We start from the raw sequence: 19947 nt of genomic DNA, 5'->3' as shown, positions 1-19947 counted from the left end.
CGGGATCCAGTCTGTCAGGAGACGCCACCACCCGATGGGGAATATAACCCTGTGGCAAACAAAGGACGCCACCGGGCCCAAAGCGTGGCAAGTGCAGCGAGCCCGCAAGGGGACACGCTGCGGTCACCGCCGGTATTCCAGCCGGCATTTCATACTGAATCCGTTCAAGGGCCCGTCAGAGCACACTTTAGGCCTGATTCAGAGAACTGGGGCGGTACACCTGTCAAACCGTAATGCAGGTGTCCTAAGGCGAGCTCAGGGAGGACAGAAACCTCCCATGGAATAGAAGGGCATTGTTTGAACAGTTGAGAAATGTTTTTGCTACTGCACGCAGGGGCGGAACTGTGGGAGGCAGTAGAGTCGGCTGCCGCCGGGCTCCTGGCCACAAGGGGGCGCATCTCCTCCACTGTCTCCCGCAGCCTGAGGACTGCGCTGCTATTGCAGATGGAGGAGCTGTGTCAATGACACGGAAGCTGCCTCCTGTAGAGAGAGATGGCACTGGCTGCAGCTAGGGGGAGCTCCAGAGCACAGCTCCTCCCGGGCCCTTAGTAAGCCAGCCGAGGGAAGCTCAGAACTCTCTGCTCCTCCATGCTCTGGATGATAGCCAAAGGTAGGCACTGTGTGGGGGGTGGGGGAGAGGTGTATTTGGGGGGGAAGTACTGTGTTTTGTGTGTGCTTGTTTTTAAGTGAGGTGTGTGTGTTTTTAAGGAAAGTTGTACATTCAAGTAAAAGAGGCATGTGTGTGTGTGATGTGTGTGAGAGTGGCATGTGTGTGAGAGGCATGTATGTGTATGTAAGTGGGAGGCATGTGTATGTAAGTGAGAGGCATGTGTGTGTGTGTGTGTGTGTGTGTGTGTGTGTGTGTGTGTGTGAGAGGCATGTGTATGTAAGTGGGAGGCATGTGTATGTAAGTGAGAGGCATGTGTGTGTGTGTGAGAGGCATGTGTATGTAAGGGGCCCTACACACTCGGCGATGCGCCGCCGAGGTGCCCGACGGCCGACGAGCGACCCAGCGGCGGGGGGGCAGTGACGGGGGGAGTGAAGTTTCTTCACTCCCCCCGTCACCCGGCTCCGTAGACTTGCAGGCAAATATGGACGATCTCGTCCATATTGGCCTGCATGCACAGCCGACATGGCCCCAGCGATGAACGAGCGCGGGGTCGCGCATCGTTCATCGCTGGGGACTCCACACTGCACGATATGAACGATATCTCGTTCATTAATGAACAAGATCGTTCATATCGTGCAGTGAAATCGCTATGTGTGTAGGGCCTATAAGTGAGAGGCATGTGTATGTAAGTGAGAGGCATGTGTATGTGAGAGGCATGTGTATGTGAGTGAGAGGCATGTGTATGTGAGAGGCATGTGTATGTGAGAGGTGTGTGTAAGTGAGAGGCACGTGTGTGAGAGGTGTGTGTAAGTGAGAGGCGTGTGTGTTTAAGTGAGACGTGTGTTTAAGTGAATGAGGCGTTTGTCTTTTTTTTAATATATATCTAGTGTTCACGCTAGGTGTCTGCCCCTTTTTTAGACAGCTGAATCCCGCCCTGCCCGTTTTTGTGCGCCCTGCCGCCCCGCCGTTTGCTGCCTGCCGGACCCCGCCACGTCGCCGGATCCAGCCGTGCGCCGCCGGACCCGGTACGTACATGAGAGTCCCCCTGGGCTAAATTAACCTTGTAAGTATTTTGCAGCTGTAAACATTAATCTCAGTGCTTTCTACCTGGTGCAGTGTGCCTCAGTGCTCTCTACCTGGTGCAGTGTGCCTCAGTGCTCTACCTGGTGCAGTGTGCCTCAGTGCTCCCTACCTGGTGCAGTGTGCCATTAGTGCTCCCTACCTGGTGCAGTGTGCCTGAGTGCTCCCTACCTGGTGCAGTGTGCCTGAGTGCTCCCTACCTGGTGCAGTGTGCCTGAGTGCTCCCTACCTGGTGCAGTGTGCCTCAGTGCTCCCTACCTGGTGCAGTGTGCCTCAGTGCTCTCTACCTGGTGCAGTGTGCCTCAGTGCTCTCTACCTGGTGCAGTGTGCCTCAGTGCTCTACCTGGTGCAGTGTGCCTCAGTGCTCCCTACCTGGTGCAGTGTGCCATTAGTGCTCCCTACCTGGTGCAGTGTGCCTGAGTGCTCCCTACCTGGTGCAGTGTGCCTGAGTGCTCCCTACCTGGTGCAGTGTGCCTGAGTGCTCCCTACCTGGTGCAGTGTGCCTCAGTGCTCCCTACCTGGTGCAGTGTGCCTCAGTGCTCTCTACCTGGTGCAGTGTGCCTCAGTGCTCTCTACCTGGTGCAGTGTGCCTCAGTGCTCTCTACCTGGTGCAGTGTGCCTCAGTGCTCTCTACCTGGTGCAGTGTGCCTCAGTGCTCTCTACCTGGTGCAGTGTGCCTCAGTGCTCTCTACCTGGTGCAGTGTGCCTCAGTGCTCTCTACCTGGTGCAGTGTTCCTCAGTGCTCTCTACCTGGTGCAATGTGCCTCAGTGCTCCCTACCTGACGCAATGTGTATAATGTGCTCTATCTGGCGCAATGTGTATAATGTGCTCTATCTGGCGCAATGTGTATAATGTGCTCTATCTGGCGCAATGTGTATAATGTGCTCTATCTGGCGCAATATGTATAACGTGCTCTAGCCTCTACCTGGCGCAGTGTGTATAGGAGGTTCTAACTGGTGCAATGTGTATTAGGGGCACTACCGTGTGGTGTAATGTGAATTGACACTATTATGTGGCCACGCCCCTTCCCCACGAAACAACGCCCCTAGATTTTTGCTGCGCACCTTCGGTGCGCACTGTCCATGTTTTGCCCATAGGAATGGGAGCACCAAGCATTATAGTATGTACCTAAGTTTGCCCATTTAACTTAAAAATTTACCCTCACGAATGAAAAATGTGCCCTCCCCGTGATCAGCACCCTGCCCTAAAAAAAAAATACTACAGTGAACACTAATTATATTGGCACACCGCTGCGCCAAAGCATCTCCATGGAGACCTGGTGGGTGAGGGAGCACTGTAGGTGTACTATAATGGTATGCTGGTGTCTGTTTTATTGTAATGACTGACTTGGAATGCGTCCACTTTCTATGTGTATCTATATTACTATTGGGAAAGGTACCTGAGCACCCTTCTACTGTTCACCCTGGGTGCGGGATAGCTACATATGGTATGTGTGTGTATGTGTAGGGGGGCACCAAAATGTATCATGCCTCCGGGCGACTGGGACGAACTTACGCCACTGACTGCACGTGCTCAAAAAGTCCAGAAAACCCCTACGGCGCATGCGTTCCCCTAACTGTGCGCAGACACTGCTGCTGTGTATGGAGTCGTTTGCAATAGAGATAACTGTGGGTGTTCCTGGATGATGGCCTGGAGTGTTCACAAAAAAGCCCATCTCATGGACATGCTATGGGAGAACCACAGGTGTGTCATTAAACGAGGCTGGGTTCCCAAATGTAGATGCACAGAGCCCATGTTCAGACTTATATGAGCTGGGATCACTGAGCAGCCCATAGCCTGTGGTATGTGTTGATGGTTGTCTCAATGATGTGCCCAAGGGGGATTGGACAGCACCACCGCCATAGTTGCACTGTCCACAGTCTCAAAACGTGGCTGTCTCAGTGCGTGTAACATCTGCTGCATCCTGGTGCACATGGGGAAGTCTGGGAATAGCATTTGCATGATATCGCCACCGCTGTACCTACAGCAACCGCTATAGCGAATGCAACGGCATCCACCAATAAATCCACATAGATAAACAGGGAATTAGAATACATTCAATAGGCAGCAATATTAGGATCATCTTTAATACTTTTAATGGACCTCTAAATATAAAATACAAGCTATATAATAATATAACAGAGCAAAAAGTCGTTGCGCTGCTATTGTGAACGTTCCAGGAGCTTAAGCAATTAATTCTTTCTAGTGCCTGATGGCAAGGGAAAAAGAAAGGAAAGGGAATGAATGTGTAAAACATTGCCACAATGGGTTATAGATTCCATACTAGCCACAATACACTTTGTTTTGTAGACTTATTAAATTAATGTTAAAATGGTACACTAGCTAAGCAGGAAATGGGAAGATGTTTGCGAAGTTGAGTGTTTATACTTTGTACTGTGTGTTCACCTATATGCTCCCCCACCCCCACCCCCCTCCCCCGATGGATTCCCAGCAATGACTTAGGTAAAAATTAGTTGACAGTCAGTGTGCATTTATGGGAAGTAACAAGGGGTGGCTACTTACATGTAGGCGACCATTTTGTGTGCATGTCGCAGCCAGCAATAAAGTCTTTGTACACAGTTGTAGTAGGCCCCAGCTGCTTTGTTTTGCGACAGACATTCTGAGCAACCATAGGATTGCTATCCTCATAGAGTTGCTCTGAAGATCGATGGTGCAACTGATATGTGACCGATAGTGCATATTTGTATGCAAGCGGCAGGTTAGAGACGCTGCCAGTGGGCATCTCTGTACAAATCTCTGCGGCTGCAGCATTTGCATATTCTCACAGTACCACTGCTTACACAGATGCAGTCGCGGCAGGATTTGCATCTTCCTCTGAATCAGGCCCTCACTAGGCGCCATAACTAGCAGACAGACTGGTCAGCATGGACTGCACTGCATAGAATCCACCAGAGCAGGGTATATGTAACAAGCAGATAGTGCTGATTTCTGGTGCCCTGCTCCTTCCTATTGTAAGGAGTTCCGGGGTTGCGAAGAGGGATCCGGGATGCGCACTGGCCAGCCCCAGCACCACTGGCAGCACCGGGGCCAGTGACACCCCAGTGCAGCCAGTAGTACCCCCTCACACGCTGAAGGCACATATGGTCAAAAAAGGCCATGGCCTCATATAAAGGTGTGTGGCCTCACAAGAGTTGCCAACGGCCATAATGGAGGAGAAGTGGCTTTGCGGGAAGCCCATCCCCACTCCCAGTTACATTACTCTGGGAACGTGACCAGTATCACCGGAGATGTTGGGCTGCCCCCAGACACTAGTGCTTGCAGTGCCGGCTACTTCTCAGTAACAGGAGCCGGTTGCGGCAGGATAATGTCATACTGCAGAACCCAGCTCCTGTCACTGTGTAGGAGTCAGCAATTTGGTGTCACCTTCTCCGAGGGTGACACCTGTGAGTAGCCCACACCCCTCTTATGACATCTATGCCCGTCACGATGAATTACACTGCTGCTGAAGGGATCATGGGTACAGCTGCTTTTCAGAGGAGCAAAACTGAACTGCTGCCATAAGTCACGGCGAGTTGGATACTTAATTATCGGGGGCCAGCAGGCCCGTAATCATGTATAAGCCCTTTACAGATGTTTCCTCATACACCTAGAGTCTATGGGGTAAATTTTACTAAGGTGGGAGTTTTTTAGAACTGGTGATGTTGCCCAATCAGATTCTATTATTTTCTGGAAGCAGTTAGATAAATGTAAAGTAGAATCTGATTGGTTGCTATGGGCAACATCACCATTTCTAAAAAAAACTCCCACCTTAGTAAATGTACCCCTATATGTCATACAGCGTGAGACACTCAGCATGACTGAGACTCTCCAAAATGTGTAAAGTAAGTTGAGTACTTACTCAACATTTCCTTTTGTATTCGCATCGCAGATGCAGCGAAACACCTCTCACAGTGCATTAGAGACACTAGCTGCAAATTTAACCGCACAAGAATTTGTTTTAAACAAATTCAAAGTCACAGATAAACCACAACAGAACATGGCATGACAAAAAGCTGCGGCTGCTGCATCATAGCTCTTCTTACACAGATTCAGACTCAGTCGGACACAGATATGCTAATGTCACACAACAAAATTATAATTTCAGGCAAACAATAGTTTTGTCGCTCCCAAATGCTGATTGTTTTATTTATGTGAATTTGACGGATAGTTTAAGAGAGAAAGACATGAGGGACCAAGCAACGGTGTACGAGAGACAGTATCTGTATATGTAAGGTTTTCCACAGATATATGGCAGTGTGCAATGAGCAAATTGAATGCTGTGAGTAAAAGTGGCTATTCTGAGATGCAAGGAAAAATAAGACAATACAATTTAGTCAAGTACAATATGTCTCTCATTTGTGGAGAAGAGTATAAATGCACTTTAAGGTAAAAGAAAACAATAAACCTATAAAACACATAATAACATAATTGCTTTATGTATGTAATAATTACCTAGTTACATTGGTGCCATTATACTGGCAGGGACAGGTTCTACAAAAAGTATTTAGTCTGTGCCTATGAGAACATATGGAAGTGTATAGCCTGTGTGTAGGGGACTATATGCACCTGTGTTGGGTTGTGTTGCTTGGGACAAACCACTTCAGTAGCCAGGTGCGTGCGAGTCTATTATATGTGCCAAGAAAACTGCAACGCACAAGTCTATCCATTGTGGCACAGCTACTTCCCTCTTTCTGTAGGATTATCACAGACCATAAATCTTCACCAGGCTCAGACAGACTGCTCTCTCTCCGCCAATGTCTGAAAGTCCTTAAGTCTTTTCATAAAATATGCTTAAAAACATTTACTTAACGACTCTGGAACAGATTCAAACAACTGCAACTAAAAAAATGAGACCCAGACAGCGCTAAGATTGTGTCTATAAGGCAACACGGCTGTACAGCGGTTAGCATTGCCACCTCGCAGCGCTATAGGTGCGTGAGCTTTACTCCCACAAGTGCACTATGTATGAGGAGATTATATATTCTCCCCAAGTGTGCGTGGGTGTTCCCGCGGTACTATGGTTCTATGACCCTCCAATGGTTCATTGGTAATATGTTGGTGTAAAATAAATAAAATGTACTAATAATACTGTGTAATAATACTAATACTGAGCTATCCTCCTACAGATTATTCGGACAGAATCCAACAGTTCTGTCTTTATAGCTCATGAGCTAATATCCAGCAACGTTTTGACTGCCAATGCAGAATTAAACATACACCTGGTCATAGCGCGTCTTGCATGATTCAGCACTGCGCAGGCAAGTACAGGTGAGACAGAGTTACACACATTTCAGGCACACCTACAGCTACGACTGCACAGACCCTCAGCATCCTTCAGGAAGAGATATTGGGGGTCTTCCGATCCGATCGCTCGCTGCAGTTTCTCGCAGCGCAGTGATCGGGTCGGAATTGCGCATGCCAGCCGTCATTGCCTAGCGATCGCCTCTGAGGCAGAGGTGGTCATTGGGTGGGAGGGGGCTGGACGGTGGCGTTAAGCTGCCGTTTAGGGGGCGCGGTCGGGCCAACGCAGGCGTGGCCGGACCATTGGGGGGGCGGGCCGCGGCAGCTGGTCGGGAGCTAAAGAAGAAGCTGTGCGATGCCTTTGCACTTCTGCGGGGGGAGCCGGCACTGACATGCAGGGCGGACTAGCCCTGTGCTGGGCGTCCCCCCCATATGTCAGTGTGAATGATCGTAGATGTGCTAAATATAGCACAGCTACGATCAACTCGGAATGACCCCCCTTGTGAGGACTGCATACGCTGAGACCATTGAGGAAAATGCATCCCACACAATGCTAAAGAGTGTTTCTAACCAATACTTAACTATATGGTCTACTAAAAAGGTTATATATTTATTATTTAAGCTTGGGGCCCATAGAGGATTAGATCAGGAGCTTAAGGGTAACCGGAACATATGGGCCTAGCCATTATTACAAGCTGAGGGGGTGATTCAGACCTGATCGCTGCTGTGTTTTTGCACAGCGGGCAATCAGCAATAAACTGCGCATGCACCGCAATGTGCACACGCGTCGGCAAACAACAACAAGCATCGTCGATCAGCGACAGGTTGGTTCGAAAATTTCATTTGCACGGGCGTTGTCAAGGTGACTGACAGGAATAGGCCACTTGTGGGTGGTTACTGACCTTTTACTGGGAGTGTCAGGGAAAACGTAGGCGTTCCCAAGCGTTTTCTGGGAGGGTGTGTGATGTCAGCTCCGGCCCCGATCAGCCTGTTCTCATCGCACTGTAGGAGTAAGTCCTGGGCTGCACACAGACTGCATACACTGGATTTTTGGAGCTCAGCGTACACATGGGATCACCCAGCGATCAGGTCTGAATCACCCCCCACCCTGAGCTTGGTCGCACCTGCGAATTTGTACACAGGTGCTTCCCGGGTACGACCTGGCTTTAGACCCCTTTCAGACTTGCGGCCCGAACCAGCATATTTACGGGGTGGTGACGTCACCGCCGACGCTGCAGGAGGCGGTGCTTGGAGATAATAAAGGGAGAAAAAGAAAGGCAGTACTAAGAAACAAAAGGTTGAGGAGGAGGTGCACCAATGTGCAGAAGTACACTGTTGTCTGTGTTATTGCCGATTCCCACCAAAGAAATGATGTGAAGGGTTAACATGAAAGCTTTAAAAGGGTCAGTGTGTAGAAAAAAATCTGCCCGGTTTAAATAAAGGTGGAAATGCCATTGTTTTGTGCCTTCAGCTTCTGAGTTCTCATAATGGGCCTTATTCAGGTTGGATTGCAAAATTTGAGAATCGCAATCCGGCTGATTACACCGGTCAACACAAATTTTGAGTCTGGGATCTGCATAACTGATATTTACTTCTTCCACATTACTAATTAAAAAAAAATAGTTTTACCTGAAAAAGTTTGCTTTTGTAGTTATCAGAATGAAATTACAGATTTTAAGAAAATTTCCCTATCTTCATAACATTATTGTATGCAAAAATAAAACAAACTTTTGTTATGAATTTGAATTACTTTTATTTTCAAATATTTTTTTTAAACAAACAACTACTGTAACAATATATAATAAAAGTTTAGAAATGAATATTTTTCGTATTTTTTCTGTGACTGTATGGACTTTCTCGTGTTAACCCCCAAATATAATCCCCCATCATACTCTCATTGTATTGCCCCTGATAACGACGTTCAAAGTCCATCACATCTTGATGAAAACGTTCACCTTGCTCTTCCGAATAGGCACCCATGCAATCTTTTCTGCATTTGTTTGTCTATGCTTAGCTGTCTTTTGCCATGTGACAGGTCAAAGGGTTAGAGCTTCTATTTTTGTTACTACTTATGCTGCATTCACACCGCAAATGCCGGGTCCTACCCGGTAAGACAAACGTGTACTTACCGGGTGGGATCCGGCATTTGCGCTCCGTTGCAGGCTTCCCGACCCGGCAATATACCGGGTCGGTTGCCATGACAACGGAGGCCGCAGCAGCAGCAGGGGCGGGGGTGGAGGCGGCGTCGGGAGATGAGCTCATCTCCAGCGCCGCCTCTCCCTATCTTGTGAATGGGAACCGTGTCGCATCGACACGGCTCCCATTCACACCGCACCTGACCCGGTAATCAACCCGGGTAAAACCCTTCTGTTTTACCGGGTTGATTTACCGGGTCAGGCGACCCGCTAAATCGCCCAGTGTGCTTTCACATCGCACACTGACCCGGTTCGACACGGCAATATGCCGTGTCGGTACCGGGTTATTTGTGCGATGTGAAAGGGGTTTCAGTTATCTGTGCATGAGTTGCTGACAGGCTGTGTTAAGTCTCCTCTACCCAAGAGACTTATATGTATCTTATTTCTGTGCACTGTTTATTCTCTTATTTGTTACATGTACAGTGATCTATTCTGCAGAACGACAGCTATATTATATGGACAATCATTCCAGTCTGTGCATTGAGAGGTGGACATGGTTTAGCTATCTCAGTGGTGGCCAACGCGTGGCTCTTGAGCCACATGCAGCTCTTTCTTTATTCAAGTGTGGCTCCCAACACTCAAAGTCACGTGACCACAAGAGATCTGTAAACTGCTGCACTCCAGCCAGACATGCAGCAGCATTACGTAGACTGAGAACTGAGGGAGCCAAATACACATGGGGGAGCTGGCTGGAGTGACACAGGCGGGTACTGGCTGGAGTGACACATGGGGGAAGTGAAGTGTATCATGTGAATCTGGCTTTTCAATATATTTTAAGCGGATCTGGCTTTTTCAATTATTTGATGTAGAAGTGGCTTTTTCATTGTATTTTATGTTGGTTCTGGCTTTTTCAATGCATTTTATACCAGGGGCGTGGCCTAGCAGGCACAAGGTCACACCCCATTTTTGCAAGTGCGCCTTCGGCTCGAAGTCGGCTCTTTGATGTACCTAACAAGATTTCTTGGCTCTTTGTCTCTGACTGGTTGGCCACCTCTGCTTACGTGTAATGAGGGTCAGAATAACACTTGCTTTCCCCCCGCTCGTCCCCTCCCTTACTTACTAAAACACGCTTCTCCTTATATGGTCATTCAAAAACTTTCATATTTATTGATCATTAAAAAAGGGACAAAAGCTAAGTTTTGAAAAACAAACGAAGGTTTTGGTTACTTTACAATATAGAGAATCAGAAAATAGTAATTAAAATAAAGACTCCCCCAAATTTTTTTTTTGTTGGCCGGTGTTATCATTCACATTGCACATGCGCGAAGGGAAATAGCAACAGAAATTGCATACAGATCGTAATCGCAATGCAGCCTCTGTTTTACTGACAGGAAGCTGGCGCTTCAGAGCGGAAACCTGCCATTTTCTGGGTGTGTCTGAAAAAACGCAGGCATTGCCCAGGCGTTTTTAAGGAGAGCCTCTGACGTCAGTGATGACCACTTCGAGCCTCTTGTGTCACCAAAATTGTGGGTGACCTTGCCTGGCGCAGATGGGAAAAATCTTCGATGTTCCAGTAATTAGTTTTGCGATCAGAACACACATCGTGATGCATTCACAATTTCTGCAATGGGCATTTTTTTCTCTCTTTCTGGGCGGCAACTATTTGATTGCAGCAACTGCTTTCTAGCAGAGACTGCAATCCTTGCTGAATGAGGTCCCTCAATATATGCCCAGTGGCTGAGAATGACATCACTTGGTGCTCCTGGAATGTGACATAATAGGCCTCTTTTGCTAGCTATAAATAGGTGTACCGTGCGCCCATCACCTAGGCGCATTCCAAATGCAGAATAGCAAAAATTGTCATATCATTGTTATTGTACCCTACCCAGAGCCGTTTCTTGCGGTGGACGAGGCGTGCATTCGCACAGGGGCACCCACCGCGGGGGCTCTTGGCTCAGTTTCTGTGGACTTTGTGCTCCTCCTCTTCCCCGACATGACTACCCCGTTTGGGAGGGGGCGGAGTTTTGTGCAATGGCGAGTTTGCATCGTGATGTCACAACACAAATGCTTCATTGCAGGAAACTCCGCGGAGGAGGGGGAGCCACCCGGTACACGGAGGGAGAGGTGGGCCGAAAAACGGGAAGCGGCAGCGGGATGGAAGAGGACCTCTAGCCGGCGGATGCCGCTGCAAACATAAGTATAACTTTCTCTTTCTTTCTCTCTCTCTCTGTAGAAGGGGACTCTTGCCTGCCATAATGTGTAAAATGGGGACTCTTGCCTGCTATAATGTGTAAAATGGGGACTCTTGCCTGCTATAATGTGTAAAATGGGGACTCTTGCCTGCCGTAATGTGTAAAATGGGAACTCTTGTCTGCCGTAATGTGTGGGGCTTAATATGGGATTTTTTTTTTCTCCCTGTGGTGGCCGTGATCTGTTGGTGCAGGGTCAAAAACTGGGGTGTAAGGCAGTCTTTTCAGACAAGGTCACGCCCATTTTAATGAGCCCACACCCATTTTAAGGAGGTCACGCCTTTTTACCAGGAGCACGCGCTGATTTTTTCTTTTTATATTTATGGAGGATGAGGGGGGGGGGGGGGGGGACACACAATTTTTTTATGGGTGAGCCAAATTGGCCCTGACCCTACCTCTACCTCTATGTTCCTTTATGTAACTAGAGGAAGTACCTGAGACTATACTGTACGATGTATGAGAATGGGAAACAGAACCACTGGATCGAAATGTTGAAGTCTCCCTCTTATGTTGTATAGGTAATGGATAGTTTAAGTGAGGGCAGGACACATTTTCTTTCTTCATCTGAAAAGACAGGCTCCAGTTCTTCCCTCCATTGGGAGGTATATAACAAAGTATCAGAGGGAGTCTCACCCAATAAAATACTGTAAAGTAAAGAGGCAGTGACGTGTGATGGGGTCTGGATGACCGAGAGCAGATCCTGGGACGATCCCTAAAAGTGGTGGATATCTCCTCTACCTTGAGCCCTGAGAGGTGGCACCAGACTCCTCTCTCTTGGTACTGCCGTAGGTGGTACACAAACTTCTAATGGCTGAATGGCATAGCTGGAGATTGGTTCCTCTTTTGCTGTAGAAAATTCTATGAATTTTAAATGTTTAAACAACTTAGGTTTTATCGCTTCCCTTGCCAATGATATGGGGGATCCTCCTGCAAGCGTTTTGCCTTCTCCTCGGGCACTGATAAGTCTAGGTCCTCAGATTTAACTACTTAGAAAGCCAAAGTTGTTTTGTTCATATGTTTGGAAATCCAGTCATAAGGACACAGAGACATGTGAGTTCACTGCTGTGCTGCTTTAATCCATCACCAACTCCAGACACACTGCACACTGGACCACCCACTTCCCAGCATCCCCCTGGTCCCAGGGACCATCACTGAAGATTCAGGCTTACACATATTAGTAAGGGAGTGTCTACAAATATTAAGCATTCTAATACATTAACATCACATCCTCTTTTCTTTAAAGATAAGCCCTGTACGCTTCAATGCAACAATTAACGTCATATTAAGAACATCATCTAACACATTTCAATGAGTCTCTCAGGTCTGCGTATTTCCCTTTTGGGTCTTTCATACACAGTCTGTGTTTCATCTACCATGTTGGATCTTTCTAGAATCGTGGTTTGTTCACCATTATGAGGATCATCATACATGTCAGATGAAGGGTATTCTTCAGTCATGTTGTCTCCATTATGGTTAGGTTGAGATCTTAAATCCACCCGATTTCTTCTTACTTCCGTTCCACGCTCTGTACGTATAGTATAAGATCTTGGTGCTACTTGTGCTTGCACAATACCTTTCTGCACCCAAATACCTTTCTCGTGATCTCTGAGACGGACTTGGTCACCCAATTTTAGATCAGATAAGCTTTTTTTCACCTGTCATGGAACAGTTTCTGTTTCGCCTGTTGACGTTCCTTACTCAGTCTGACCAACGCTGAGTTATGTGTATTAAGCAGTTCATCATGTATTGGGAGATTTGCTCTAATCCTCCTTCCCATCAGCATTTGTGCAGGAGAAAGTCCATTCTGTAAAGGTGTACTGCGGTAGATTAAAAGACTTTTGTAGAAATCTTCTTTACCTTCTTGAGCTTTTTTCATGAGACTCTTTACAGTTTTTACTGCACTTTCCACAAACCCATTTGAGCGTGGATAGTGGGGACTTGACGTAGTATGGACAAATTCCCACTCATCAGCAAACTGTCTAAATTCAGCACTGGAAAACTGAGGACCATTGTCAGTGAACACTTCCATAGGAACACCATGCCTTGCAAAGATTGACTTCATGCAATTGATTATGGCTTTACTAGTAATTGTATGTAGTGTCTTCACCTCAAGGTAGTTAGAGTAATAATCAGTCACAACAATGTACATTTTTCCATTACAATCAAACACATCTGCGCCAACTTTCTGGTACGGTCTCTCTGGCACTGCGTGAGGACTCAGTGGCTCGACTTGTTGTTTCGGTCTATACGTAAGACATAATTCACATGTAGCTGTAGTCTGTGCTATGTCTTGGTTCATTCTTGGCCAATACATAACTTCACGCGCTCTCCGTTTACATTTTTCTTCTCCTAAGTGGCCTTCATGTATCTTGCACAGCATAGTTTTTCTTAGTCGTGCAGGTATGACAAACCTATTGCCTTTGTAAATAATACCATCGACAACTCTAAGGTCACTGCGGTACATCCAATAATCATGGATAGACAGCGGGCATGCATGTTTTTCTGCTGGCCAACCTTTCAGAATGATATCTTTCAACACTTTCATTGTGTCATCTGTCTCAGTTTCTTTCCTAATCTGTTCTTGTCTTGCAAGAGACACTGGTAGAGAAGCTACGATCAAATTAACACAGGCTTCTATCTCTTCATCCATCAGACTTTTGGAACCTTCACTTTTGTCCACAGCACGAGAAAGTGTATCAGCAATGTACATGTATTTGCCGGGACAGTACAGCAAGTGTAAATCATATTTCTGTAGTCTGATAAGCATTCGTTGAATTCTCATGGGAAAGTCATGTAATGATTTAGTCATGATAGCTACCAATGGCTTGTGGTCAGTTTCCACTGTAAATGTTCGACCATACAGAAACTGATGAAATCGCTCACATGCATATGTGATCGCTAGAAGTTCTTTTTCTATCTGAGCATACCTTGTTTCAGCACTCGTCAGTGCTCTTGATGCATAGATTACTGGTTGCCATGTATCCTCATGTTCTTGTAACAGCACTGAGCCTAGGCCAAATTGCGAAGCATCTGCTGAAATTCTTATTCATTTCGCAGGATCAAAGAATTTTAGCACTGGTTGCTCTGTAATGATCTGTTTCAAGTTTTGCCAACTTTCTTCTTGTTCATGTGACCACATCCACTCGTTATCTTTGTCCAACAACCATTTAAGAGAGGCTGTTCATTCAGAGAGTTGAGAAATAAACTTTCCTAAGTAAGTAATCATTCCTAGGAATCTTCTGACGTCGTCTTTGTTGTTAGGACGTTCCATGTTCACTATGGCTGATATTTTCCTTGGGTCTGGTTTTACACCTTGATCCGAGACCACATCGCCCATAAAGGTAAGTGTATTCACGCCAAATTCACATTTGTCCTTGTTTAGCTTTAGATTCACTTTCTTGACAAGTTCCATTATTTGTCTCAATCTAGAATCATGTTCTTCCTTTGTAGATCCCCAGACAATAATGTCATCCATCATTGTTTCAACACCTGGAATATGTTCAAAAATCATGTGTATCTTTTTGTGATATACTTCTGGAGCAGATAATATTCCATATGGTAGTCGAAGAAATCTGTATCTACCTTCTGGTGTATTAAATGTACAAAGCTTTGAGCTGGCCTCATCTAGCTTCATTTTCCAGAATCCTGAAGATGTGTCCAATTTACTGAACCATTTTGCTCCCGCAAATTGCGACATGATTTCATCTCTGGTTGGTAGTTTGAAATGTTCTCGTTTAATAGCTTTGTTTAAATCTCTAGGGTCTAGACATATTCTGAGTTGTCCATTTTTCTTTTCAACAATTACTAAGGAGCTTACCCATTCAGTAGGCTCATCAACTTTCAGTATCACACCCAAGGCTTCCATACGATTTAACTCTTGTTTCAGTTTTTCTCTCAGCGCAAACGGCACTTTTCTACAGGGGTGTATCACTGAAGAAACTTGCGTGTCTATATTTATTTTATGATCTCCAGGCAAACAACCTAGACCTTCAAACAAGTCTCTGTATTCTGTAAACATCGATTTGCAGTCATCTTCTACTTGTGATGTCACCATAAAAACTTTCTTTAGCAAGCTTAGTTTCTCACAGGAACTTAATCCTAGAATCGGTTGCACTTTTTTATCCACAATCAGTAGAGATGTTTTAAACTGTTGTCCCTTATATTTCAGTGTCACTAAGCATGTACCTTTCACAGGAATTTCCTCCCCAGTGTACCCTGTAACTTTCACTTTGGCTGGATGAATTTTAGGTTTTACTCTAAAAGTCTTATAGTCTTGAAACGATATTAAATTCACCTGCGCGCCAGTATCAAGCTTAAAGGGAATGACAATCTCGTTCACAGTTAAAGGGACAATCCATTCTTTCTTATCTGCACTGCAAAGTTCAATGCAGTCCACAAAGAATTCCTCTGTTTGTTTAACAGCATGCACTGTGGTTATTTCACTTTTCATTTTTCAGCATTTGGCAAAGTGATTTTGTCTATCACATTTCATGCAGGTTTTACCATAAGCAGGGCACATTTTAGGATTGTGAGCCTTTCCACATCTACTACACATTTCCTTGTTAGACTGTGGCTTAGACTGCTTCATTCTTGAGAATGGAGGTTTGCTTGGCTCTGTTTTCTGCACTACCTGCACTACAGGTTTGCTTGGCTCTGTTTTCTGCACTACATCAGCTTCCTTGTGTTACTTTTTGGCTTGAAATCTAGTTATTTCTGCAGATCTGCACATAGTCACTGCCTTTTCTAGTGTTAGGTCTTGCTCTCTCAGCAATCTCTCTCTGAGTCCATTATCAGGTATTCCACAGACAATACGATCTGTAATCAGTGAATCCTTTAAATCACCAAACTCACAGGTTTTACTGAGTGATTGCAGCTCTGTAACATACTGATCAAATCCATCTCCAGACTTCTGATCACATGTGAAAAACTTATATCTTTCATATGTCACATTTTTCCTTGGCACAAAGTAATCTTCAAACTTTTGCACTACAGAAGATAGCACCATATTCTGCCCCTCATCAAACTGAAAACTATTATAAATGTCCAGCACATCCTCTCCTATCACATGGAGGAAAATGGATGCCTTAGTTTTGTCAGCCTCTGTATTAGCTCCACATGCAGCAAGATATATATCAAACCTTTGCTTAAATCTTTTCCAGTCTTCAGACAAGTTACCAGACATCAGCATGCCGGATGGAGGAGCCAGTTTATCCATGGTTACTCACTGTTTGAAGAGAGGAGCACACGGCATGCTTTGCAGACACTGAGTATCACAGCCGTACAGACTTCTGCAGGATTCTTTCACACTCTGAGAGCACTAGCAGTCCAAGTTAAACTTCTTCTGACACCATGTTTTGTTCATATGTTTGGAAATCCAGTCAAAAGGACACAGAGACATGTGAGTTCACTGCTGTGCTGCTTTATTTCATCACCAACTCAAGACACACTGCACACTGGACCACCCACTTCCCAGCATCCCCCTGGTCCCAGGGACCATCACTGAAGATTCAGGCTTACACATATTAGTAAGGGAGTGTCTACAAATATTAAGCATTCTAATACATTAACATCACAAAAGTGGCTGCATTTCTCTAGTATACAAGGAAGGGATTATGCTGGGTATTAGTAAATCACAAATGGTGACATCCTGGGCATTGTTCTGAGTTGCATGCAGACATTTCTAAATCAGGCGCAGCTTGTACATTTGTCTATGTCTGTGCATACACCAGTGGTACAAGCAGAACATTTTTTAGATTGGTATCATGCGCCAAAAATGGGTGTGGCCACATGCCACATGGGGCGTGGCCAATAGAAATGGGGGAATGATACACATATGGGGGGCAAGATATACATATGACTCCAATAGTGCAGTGCCAGATACACATATGCCCCCATAGTACCAGATATGCTCACCCAGTGCCAGATACACATATGCCCCCACAGTGCCAGATATGCTCCAGTTTCAAATACAAATATGCCCCCACAGTGCCATATACAAATATGCCCCCACAGTGCCAGATACACATGTCCCCCCAGTGCCAGATACACATATGCCCCCACTGTGCCAGGTATACACATGTCCCTACATTGCCAGATACACATATATGCCCCCCCAGTGCAGGAGACACGTATGACCCCACAGTGCCAGATATGCCCCCACAGTGCCAGGTATACACATGTCCCACAGTACCAGATACACATATATCTCCCCCCAGTGCAAGATAGACATATGCCCCCACAGTGCCAGGTATACACATGTCCCCACAGTGCCAGATACACATATGTCTCCCCCCAGTGCAAGATAGACATATGCCCCCACAGTGCCAGATACAGTATGCCCCCACAGTGCCAGGTATACACATGTCCCCACAGTGCCAGATACACATATGCCCCCCTCCCATTGCCAGATAGATATATCTATGCCCCCACAGTGTCAGATATGCCCCCACCGCCAGATACACATATGACTCCCCCCAGTGCCAGGTACTGTATACACAAGTACCCACAGTGCCAGATACACATATTCCTCCCTCCCAGTGCCAGATAGATATAGGCCCCCACAGTGCCAGATACACACATGCCATCTCCCCCAGTGCTGCTCACCGCTAGTGCTGCTGTGTGTGTGAGGGAAGGAGAGCACAGCGCCGGCGTCTCATTTGAGACACATGCCGCCGGACACTGGACTGAGCACTGAGGGGCAAAAGAGGTGCGTGCTGCACTCTCCTCCCCTCACACACAGCAGCGGCTGCAAGCATGGCGGTCGGGCTGGCGGTACTGCGTACCGGCTGGCAATTCCTTTCCGGTACACAGTACCTCCCCATACCGCTATATTTGTAGCACTGGCATACACCAACTCAGGGGGCCCATGACCTAAACTCATCTCTAAAACTGACAAATTGTATACATTCATTCAGGACTTACCATTTATTGTACGTTTTACAATATGCAATCTATAAATGACAGAGATTCATGTTAAATAAAAACACCCTTGGGCAGGTGGGAGGGGTGTTAATCCAACCTAAAGGAGTCTCCACCTTAAAGTGTACACATGTACATGATATTGAATATATGGGCAGGGAGGGGGGGGGGGGGGGGACTGGACTGCACACCCTAATTCCAAACATAATGAGAGGTGCTACCATGCTGAGGCTTTCCACATCGAAAAGCCTAATTCAGCATGGATCGCTGAAGTGCAGAAATTGCTATTGGACGATTTCAGCACTTCTGCGCATGTGTGCACGCTGCTGTGTGCATGCACAAGGACTTAAAATTGCGATCGCAGTTTATGAGCCGGTGGGGAGGGTGGCGACGGGCAGGCGTTGCAGCATTTTGGAGGTGGCGACGCAGCATTGGGGGTGCGCGGTCCGGACAACGGAGGCATTTTCATACCGTTTCCAAGATGGGCCGTGGTGGCTGTGTGACATCACACCTCATGCTGCGGCCGGGCTGTACATGCAGCTTTGGATAATGAGTCCAAATTGAGCTGCATGTATGGCCGACACCGAGCGTCGTTCATGACCTGCAGGAAGCACATCGGCCGCAGTCAGCTGCATACACACTAGGCGATATAGTAAGTGATATTGCTCAGGAGGGGGAAAATGAGCTATATCGTTTACTATATTGCTAAGAGGGGGATTCAATGCTTGTCTGATCCTTTCCTGGGCTAAAACTTGTCGGATTTGGCCGTGCTTCCGACAAAACACGTGGATCAACGGAAGCTGCCGACTTGTCGGAAAAACGGCAGGGGCATTATTCCGACCTAAAAGAGTCGACAAACTGACGTCTTTCCGACAAGGTTGTTGTTAATTGAATATTCCCCTAAGTGTGTATGCACATTTAGAATCAGGAGCTTTATGCGCACCCTCCAATCCACTTCTCAACAGATTCATTACACTACAAAAGGTTAATTCCTAGAAATGTAATGAACCAGTACTTTACCCAAACTAATTTATTACCAGTTATTTATATAGAACATAAAGGGGATAGGGATATGCTCTGCACCAGCTGAGTACTTGATATTATTTGAGAAAGGCCCCGACTAATGCCTGTCAAATAATCATCTGCTTCCTACTGGATGTTCGGGGGTGCTACCAGAGACAATCAAATGTCTCTTTGTTGGCGCCAACAAAGAGATATTAGTTTTCTCTTTTCTTCAGTTATGTATATAGCGCACACATATTCCGCATCGCTTTACAGATAATATTTGGCCATTCACATCAGTCCCTGCCCTAGTGGAGCTTACAATCTATATTCCCTACCACATGTACATGCACACACTTACACACTAGGGTTAATTTTTGTTGGGATCCAATAAACCTAACAGTGTATTTTTGGATTATGTGAGGAAACCAGAGCACCAGGATGAAACCCACGCAAGTACAGGGAGAATATACAAACTCTGCACAGTTATGGCCATGGTGGGAATCAAACCCATGACCTCAGTGCTGTGAGGCAGTAATGCTAACCACTACGCCATCTGTACTGCCTAATCAGCTATATCACTGTTTATAAGAAATACCACCATACTCTGTAGGGTATCCGGTCTCTAGATCGACCACACTTAGGTCAACAGCCATTAGGTCGACCACTATTGGTCGACATGCACTAGGTCAACATGGAAAAAGAAAATAT

This window comes from Pseudophryne corroboree, chromosome 6 (genome assembly GCF_028390025.1).
Source record: "Pseudophryne corroboree isolate aPseCor3 chromosome 6, aPseCor3.hap2, whole genome shotgun sequence".
In the NCBI taxonomy this organism is placed as follows: Eukaryota; Metazoa; Chordata; class Amphibia; order Anura; family Myobatrachidae; genus Pseudophryne; species Pseudophryne corroboree.
The sequence above is the reverse complement of the archived record's forward strand: the minus strand, read 5'-3'. Positions refer to the sequence as shown.